Source organism: Trichechus manatus, unplaced genomic scaffold (genome assembly GCF_000243295.1).
Source record: "Trichechus manatus latirostris isolate Lorelei unplaced genomic scaffold, TriManLat1.0 scaffold00392, whole genome shotgun sequence".
Lineage (NCBI taxonomy): Eukaryota > Metazoa > Chordata > Mammalia > Sirenia > Trichechidae > Trichechus > Trichechus manatus.
This window is the reverse complement of record NW_004444328.1, coordinates 198,211-207,343: the sequence shown is the minus strand read 5'-3', so window position 1 is coordinate 207,343 and position 9,133 is coordinate 198,211. Positions and strand designations below refer to the sequence as shown.

The 9,133-nt window shown below is 40.6% G+C and overlaps 1 pseudogene; it reads right to left on the bottom strand.

Annotated features, from left to right (window-relative positions):
- Positions 1-1,586: 1,586 nt before the first annotated feature.
- Positions 1,587-2,500, bottom strand: LOC111819335 (putative olfactory receptor 10D3; annotated as a pseudogene).
- Positions 2,501-9,133: the final 6,633 nt, after the last annotated feature.

Here is a 9,133-nt window from a genome sequence, read left to right as displayed (position 1 = left end):
GTAGCTGATTGGCATTCCCACTCTTTAAGGAAGGTGGAACTTCTATAAGACCATGCCTCATCTCCGTCTGTATATGCATATTAAGGCCTGTATCCCTGTCATATCCCCCAGAAGCAGATATATTTTTATGAATATAACGTGAGCCTTCTGCATTTGTTTGCCAACTATGCCTTCCCCCATGCCGGCTTTTTTTTTTTTTTAAATGTGGCTGTGAAGAAAAATTAGCATAGTGAGCTTGTGAGGATGCCTGGGGAGGGGAGTGGCAAGAAAATGCATAAGGTATGTGTTATTTGTATAAAAATATGGTACTTCCCAGAAGTGTTTTATATCTTTAAATAAATTAGATATTGGCATGTATATATGTTAGAGCAGAGGGAAAATGCACTCCCATTGTTACCAAAGCAACAAATCAATAACTTTACAGTCATGGGTAAAAAAAAAAAAAAAATTATATCCGTTATGTATGTTAGTCCTGGAAGATACAAGGAGATCGCATAGTGGATAGTCCAGAGGCTTTCAAACTTTTCCAATGGAATCTTACCCAGAAATATGAGAAAGATATTTAAATCTAATATATGAGAAAGCCAAGTCCAGGATACTAGTCACAATGTTTTTCACTTTCCTTAGGAAGATGGGGCTAACCTCATTTGCCTTAGGACCTTCAGGTGGAGAGATCAGGCATGAGGCCAAACGTAAGTATAGTATGGGGTGGGGGGAGAGTATCCATGTTGACAAATTCTAAGTTATTCCTTTTCTAGACCGTTGGGATGGAAAAAAAGATTATCTTACCTCTAACATTCAGTCTTCCTAATATTAAAAGACAGATAAGATTATATTGATCTCTCAATCAGTTAATTAAACTCTTTTTTTAAAATTTATTGCTTCTTGTCATAAACTTGGTCTCACCCATAGTTTGTTGTTTTTAGCCACCGATGAGTTGCCCCAACGCATGGCGATCCCATGCCCAAGGGAGCAGAATGCTGCCTAGTCCTGCGCCATCCCCATGGTCATTTGGGGATCAGACTGCAGTGATCCATAGGGTTTTTGTTGACTGATTTTGGAAAATAGATCACCAGGCTTTTCTTTCTAGTCCTTCTTACTCTGGAAGCTCTATGTAAAACTGTTCAGCATCACAGCAACATGAAGGCCTCCAATGACAGACCCATGGCTGTTGTGCATGAGGTGCATTGGCCAAGAATTGAACTAGGGTCTCCCACTTGGGAGGTGAGAATTCTACCACTGAACCCCCCAATGCCCTCGCACACATAGTTTGGAGGGGAGTAAATAGGGAAAGATGGAGACAATGGTGCTATGCTAAAATCTCTCGTTCCAGTGACAGATGGTTCTCCACAGAAGAAAGGCAAAATAACAACCAGCATGACTATTATTTTTGAAGGGTGAGGAGGGGAAAGACAACATATATAATGCAAGAAAATAAACAAGAAGATAAAGCATTAAGATATAGCTGTCCATGTGATTCAGAGTGTGGTGAAAAGTCAGTCATTGTCACATGTGAGGATGCCAACATAAAATTTTGTATCTTTGGGCTAAAAAGAATTCCAGGCCATCCATCCATTCATCCACTTTTATTCACTCTCAGGAATATGGTCTGTCCTATGAAATATTTTTGGGGGGTTATTTTTACCTCCTTATTACTTATGATATAGATCATTGGGTTCAGCATTGCTCCTACCAGATTCATCAGAATTTGGATAACAGTTCCCAGCATGTATATGGGTTGCTGGTAGACAGTGATGATGGGCTTATATGCATATAGGATAGCAAGGAGGTAAGCATTGCAAGTGGAGAAGACAGTGACTACCCTCGGTTGAACGCATAGTCAAGAGAGAGACTATGATATGACTATAGGACACAAGGATGAGGAGAAAGCAGACAAGAGATAGTAGACCAATGTTGGTGAAACTCACCCTCTGGGCTAGAGACATATCAGCAGAGGTCAAGGGCAATAGTGCTGGGATGTCACAGAAGAAGTGTTTTGCTGTATTGGGGCTGTAGTATGGTAAGGTGAAGGTGAGGAAAATCAAGATACTGGAATGGACACACCCTAGCAGCCATGTACTGCAACCACAGCCACACAGATTCTAGGGTTCATGATAGCTGTGTACTTCAAAGGGTAACAAATGGCAGTGCAGCAGTCATAGGCCACCACGGTATATAGAAAGCACTCAATGCTCCTTAGGAAATGGAAAAAGAAGAGTTGGGAGAAATAGTCCTTGTGGGAAATAAGTCAGCTCAGTCTTATAGGGTAGAGCAGCATTTTGGAGCAGGTCACAAAGGAGAAACCAATGTCAAACATAGGCGAGTTCCCTAGGAAAAAATACATAGCTGTGTAAAGGTGAGTAGAAGAAGGAACAGCTACAAGGATAAAAAGAATTTCCCAGCAAGGTGCAGGCATAGAAGAGCAAGTCTCCAAACCCTGTATGTGTGGGATTCCCAAAAAGAAGAACTCAGTCACCACTGAGCTGTTCTTCACCTGCATGATAGCCAGTCTTAGGTGAGGAAGAGGAAGCAGAAGACATGGAAGAATTACCTAGGCTTGATGGAGCAAACAGACTGGGAAAATGAAATTTATAATTTAAATAGCAGTGTTTTTGACTCTACATTATGGGAAGCCTGCTTATGTTTCAAATTGCAGGGCACAGTTGTTTCTGTACCAAATATTTTTGTTGCATCATTTTCAAATGCAGATGTTCCTTATTAAAATAGCACTAAAGGAACATGGTAGAGTAAGAGTTTTCAAAGGGAAAGACGAGGCCCAAACAAAAATATATCTCCCCACTCCCCATAGAATGGAGGGATATTAGAAGCCTCAGAATTAAGCAGGGACTCTTTTATAAAATCTCTGGAGATAGGAACGTACAACTTGAGAATCACTACATCTGTGAATCATTACCCCTGACGACATTATATTTTTTCCCTCTGCTTTTTTAGTGAGTTATAAAGATTCATTGTCAAAAAGAACATTTCAAGATCTATCCCAAAGTAGAAAGCTGTCAGTTATAGGATAATATCCATATGCCTACAAGGAAGACCACTAAATGCAACTACTATTCAAATTTACACATCAACCACTGATGCCTCAAAGATAAAGAAAATGAATATTTTTACCAACTTCAGCAGTCAGAAATTGATCAAACATGCAATCAAGATACGTTTATAATTATTGGTGACTGGAATGTAAAAGTTGGAAACACAGAAAGATCAGTAGTTGGAAAATATTGCCTCAGTGATAGGAATACACCATAATATAATAGAGATAATATAATAGAGATCACATGATAGAATTTTGCCAGACCAACTACCTATTCATTGGAAATACCTTTTTTCAGCAACATAAATGGTGACTATAAACCTGGACCTCACCAGATGGAATACAGAGGAATCAAATCAACTATACTTGTAGAAAGAGAAAATACAGAAGCTCAATATCACAAGTCAGAATAAGGCAAGGGGCTGTGTCTTAGACTCGGTTCTCTAGAGAAGCACAACCAGTAAAGCATATAAATACATATTCACAGAGAGAGAGATTTATGTCGAGGAAATGGCTCACACTGTTATAGAGGCTGTAACTTCCCAAGTCCATGGGTCAGGAAAGAGGCTTTTCCTGATTCATGTAGCCACAGGGACTGGAGAACCCAAGATTGGTAGGCCTGAGAGCAGGGCTGTTGCTCACAAGCTGTGAGGAACGATGAATCCTAAGATCAGCAGGCAAGACCACAGGTAAGCTGCTAGCTCAAGTCTCAAGAACTGGAGGTCAGATGAACAGGAGCTACTGCTGGATCCAGAATGAGTGAAAGTGCCCCAGCCCTGCCAGAACATCTGCCCACACTCGATGCAGGACATACGCCTAAGGAAACTCCGCTTCAACTGATTGGCTACTCACAGCAGATCCCAACATGAGGTGATCATGCATCAAGTCTCACCAGGGAAGTGATCACAACGTTATATGACTGCCAAAACACTGAGAATCATGGCCAGCTAAACCGAGACACAGTCTTAACCATCACAGGCTGACTGCGAAACACCATCAATTGCTCATATGCAAGTTCAAGTTGAAGCTGAAAAAAATTAAAAGAAGTCCACAAAAACCAAACTATGAACTCGATATCCCACCTGAATTTAGAGACCATCTTAAGAATAGATTTGACTCACTGAACACTAATGATAGAAGATCAGATGAATTGTGGGATTACACCAAGCGCATCATACATGAAGAAAGTAAAAGGTCATTTACAAGACAAGAAAGAGAGCCGGAGCCAACATGGCACCATAGACAGATGCACCATGCCATCCTGCTGCAGCAAAGACCCAAAAAACTGATTAAAACAGATACAAATGTCAATCCTGGAACCTTAAGCATCAAGTGAAGGGATAAAGACCTAGATCAAAACCTGAATGGAAGAAGAAACTGAAGGAAAACAGAGAAAGAGGAGAGATACAGAGTGGAGGTCCTCTGCCAACTAACAGGGCACAGCGTCACTACCTTGGAGCACAGCCAGCAATGACACCAGACAGGAGTATGGCAAGGAAACTTCAGGGAGCTCTCAACAGGAGAAAGAGCACCCGGTAACCAGAGAAACATGCTTTTCCAGCCCTCACTCTTCTGCTCCGTACACCACCTCTACCATTTCCCGCCAGGCCACGCTGCACCACACTGCCTTGGCTAGAGTGCCACAATCCCACGACCAGCTAAGATCTGCTCAGCCCTCACCCACTGGAACCCACAGCACCATTTTCCCCCTTTATTCCCTTTCTTTCTCCCTCCCACCTATCCTGTATGCCACCTCTACCACTTTCTGACAGGCCACACCACACTGCCATGAATAAATGCCAGTCTGCCACCTCCTTAGGTCTCACTTGCCTTCACCTTCCAGCTTGCACCATGCCATTTTTTTCTTTCTTCCTTTTCTTTTTCCCTCCCACCTAGCCCTGTATGCCACCTATATCACTTCCTCTGGGCACCATCACACTGTCACAGCTAGAAAACCACCAGCCCGACACTGTCCGCAGTCCACCCTGCCACCACCTTCCAGCTTCCACTGCCCTGCCATTTTTTTCTCTTTCCTTCTTTTCATTATCCCCCCACCTGTCCCTGTACACCACCCCCATCACTGCCTGACAGACCTCACCACACTGCTGAGGCTACAGAGTCACCAGCACACCAGCTTGCTACTGCCCTGGGTTCACTTCACTCCCATCCATGACACCCACCATGCCACAATTTTTTTCTTTTTCTTTCTTTTCTTTCTCCCTTCTGCCTAGTGTCGTACGTCATTTCCTCTGCCTTCCCACTGGCCCCTGGGTCTGCTCCATCCCCACTCACTGGCATCACTTTTTTGCTATTTTTCTCTTTCTTACATTTCTTTCTCCCTCATACCTAGCCCCGTATATCACCTCCCCCCAATTCCCACCTGCCCATGGGTCTGAGTCACCCCATTTGCTGACTATACTTTTTTCTTTCTCTTTTCTTTTCTTTCTCCTCCCCCACCTAGCCCAGTATGCCATACCCCTTTCCCTCTAGCCCTCACCATGCTGCCATGGCTAGAGCATTCCCAGCACTAGGGCCCACTGCTGCACTGGGCCCACACTGCCCCTCCCCTCCCACCACTTGACAGCTATGGAATGGTAGAAAGCAAGCCTGTACCAGTCCAAGTCCAACACCCACACCTATCTGGCGAGGGGCTGTGAATGCCTCCATGTTGCTGTACCAATATCAGGAGGCAGACAGTGCACACTAATTCTGCCCATAGCTGCCTCAGCAAACCAGTGTACAGTGAAGCAGGCACACTCTGCTTGCTACTGCCCTGCACACCTGGACAAGGAGGTGCGAGCTACTGTTCCCACAGTCCAACAAGCAGCAAAGCATGCCTGGCCCACCCACCCTGAAACATAGAAACAAAAAAAGAAGCAAGATGAAACAAACAAACATACAATCAATAAATAAAGAAAATAATACCTTAATGTCTAGAAGACAGACAATATCAAAACATATAAAAAAGCAGGACAAGATGGCCCCAGCAAGTGACCAAAACAAAAAATCAGTTGACCTTCTGGTAGAAGAAAAGGCAGTGGAAATACCTGATATGGAAATCAAAAGACTAGTACTTAGGGCATGCCAAGAGATTAGGCAAGAGATCAAGGAAAACACAGACAAAACCAAGGAACAAATATGCAAAATCATGGAAAACACAGACTAAACCAATGAAAACATAATCAAAATCAAGGAAAACACAGACAAAGCAAATAGATGAATTCAAGAAAATAATACAAGAGCAAGTCGATAAAATGAATAAACAATTAGAAATCGTAAAAACAGCAACTAGAAATCCAAAAGATAAACAAAAAAATTTCAGAAATGGACAACTCAGAAGAAAGTTTTAAGAATAAATTTGAAAAAAAGGAAGACAGAATCAGCAAGATTGAAGACAAATCCATGGATGCCAATTTGTTTGAGAAAAAAATCAGAGAAAAGAATGAAGAAAACCTTAAAATCATGTAGGACACAATCAAGAGCAAAAATTTGCTTATGATTGGAGTTCCAGAACAGAGGAAGAAAATGAAGAACACAGAGAAGACTTTTGAAGATTTTTTGGCATAAAACTTCCTAAATATCATGAAAGACAAAAAGCTGACTGTCCAAGAAGCTCAACGACCACAGTATAGGATAGACCCCAAAAGAATGTTACCAAGACACATTATAATCACACTTGCCAAAACCAAAAACAAAGAATCCTGAGACCAGTTCGAGAAAAATGAAAAGTCACTTACAAAGGAGAAACAACAAGACTAAGCTCTGATTACTCGGCAGAAACTGTGCAGGCAAGAAAGGGATGACGTGTACACAACCTTGGAAGAAGAAAACTGCCAACCAAGGATGATATATCCTGAAAAAATCTCTCTCAAATGTGGTAGTGAAATTAGGCCATTTCCAGATAAATAGAAATCAAGGGAATTCGTAAAAATCAAACCAAATTTACAAGAAATATTAAAGAGAGTCCTTTGGTTAAAGAACCAACAATATCAGCTAATAACTGGAGTCTAGGACACAGGACAGCATTGGCCAGATACTAACTGTCATAGATTGAATTATGTCCCCACAAAAACGTGTGCATCAGTTTGGCTGGGCCATGATTCCTGGTACTGGGTGATTATCCTATACGTTGTAAATCCTGACTCTATGATGTTAATGAGGGAGGATGGGTGGCAGTTGTGTTAGTAAGGCAGGACTGGATCTACAAGATTGGATTGTATCCCAAAGCAATCTCTTGAGATATAAAAGAGAGAAGTGAACAGAGAGACAAGGGGACCTCATACCATCAAGAAAGCAGTGCCGGGAGCAGAGCGTGTACTTTGGACTGGGGTCCCTGCGCAGAGGAGCTCCTAGTCCGGGGCAACACTGAACAGAAGAAGGCCGACAGAGAGAAAAACCCTTCCCCTGGAGCTGATACCCTGAATTTAGACTTTTAGCCTACTTTAACAATGAGGAAATAAACTTCTCTTCATTAAAACCATCCTCTAGTGGTGTTTCTATTATAGCAGCACTAGATGACTAAGACACCAACCTTGTAAAGAAGTCTCAGTAATAAAACAAAGCTAAAAGACTTAAAACAGAAATAGAGACATCAATCTGAAAATGACAACAGTGTCAAAATGTTAAAAGGGGGGAATAAACAGTGTAGGTATAGAATTTTCAAATGGAGAGGCAGTCAAGGCAACATCAAACAATAAAAGACTTGTTGAAATTTAGGAAGATAAAGGTAAATTTCAAGGTAACTACAAAGAAAGTTAACAAACCTACTCATCAAAATAAAAAAGAAGAAAAGCATAAAATCTCTCTAAACATAAAATCTATAGTAAGAAAAGAAAATCTACACACACAAAAAGGAACTCAGCACAGAAAAGGAGGAGGAACAAAGAAAACATCAGTGTCACACACACACACACATACACACAAAATCACAATATGACAGCATTAATCTAATACCTATTGATAATCACATTGAATGAAAATGGCTTAAATGTACCTGGAAAGAGAAAGAAAGTGGCCCCATGGATAAAAAAACATGACCCATCAATATCCTGTTTATAAGAGATGTATCTGAGACACATAGATATAAATATATTAAAAATCAAAGGATGAAAAAATAAATCAATCAAACTGTAACCAAAAAAAAGGCAGGAGTGGCAACATTAATCTCAGATAAAATAGACTTTAAGGCAAAATCAATCCTAAAAGACAAGGAAGGACATTATATAATGATTAAAAGGACAATCTACCAAGAAGACATAGCCTTAATAAATATCACTGAACCCAATGACAGGGATTTAAAATACACAAGACAAACTCTAACAGCACTGAAAAGAGAAATAGAGAGTTCCACAATAGTAGTAGGAGACTTCAACACCTCACTCTTAGAAAAGGACAAAATACCCAGAAAGAAACTCAACAAAGATATAGAAGATCTAAAGGCCAAAATCAACCAACTTGACCTCATACACATATATAGAACACTCCACCCAACAGCAGCAAAGTATGCATTTTTTTCCAATACACATGAAATATTCTCCAAGATAGAATACATTTTAGGCCACAAAGCATCCCTCAATAAAATCCAGTGCATTGAAATAATAGAAAGCATTCTTTTGATCACAACAGCGTCATAAAAGTCAAAATCAGTAACAGGAAGATCAACAAAAACAAATCAAATACATGGAAAGTGAATTACACCTTGCTTAAAAACAAGTGGGTAATAGACGAAATCTAAGAGGGAATACAAAAATTCCTAGAATTAAATGAGAGTGAAAACATGACAGACCAAAACTTTTGGGACGCAGGAAAGGCAGTGCTCAGAGATCAATTTACAGGAATATCAAAAAAGAAAACTGAGTGAAAATCAAAACATTAGTTACACAACTTGAGCAAATAGAAAGAGAACAGCAAAAGCAGCCCACAGCCACCACAAGAATGGAAATAATAAAGATTAGAACAGAAATAAATGAAATAGAGAATAGAAAAACAACAGAATCAACAAAACCAAAAGTTGATTCTTTGAAAGAATCGACAAAATCGACAAACCACTGGCCAGACTCACAAACAAAAAACAGGAGAGGA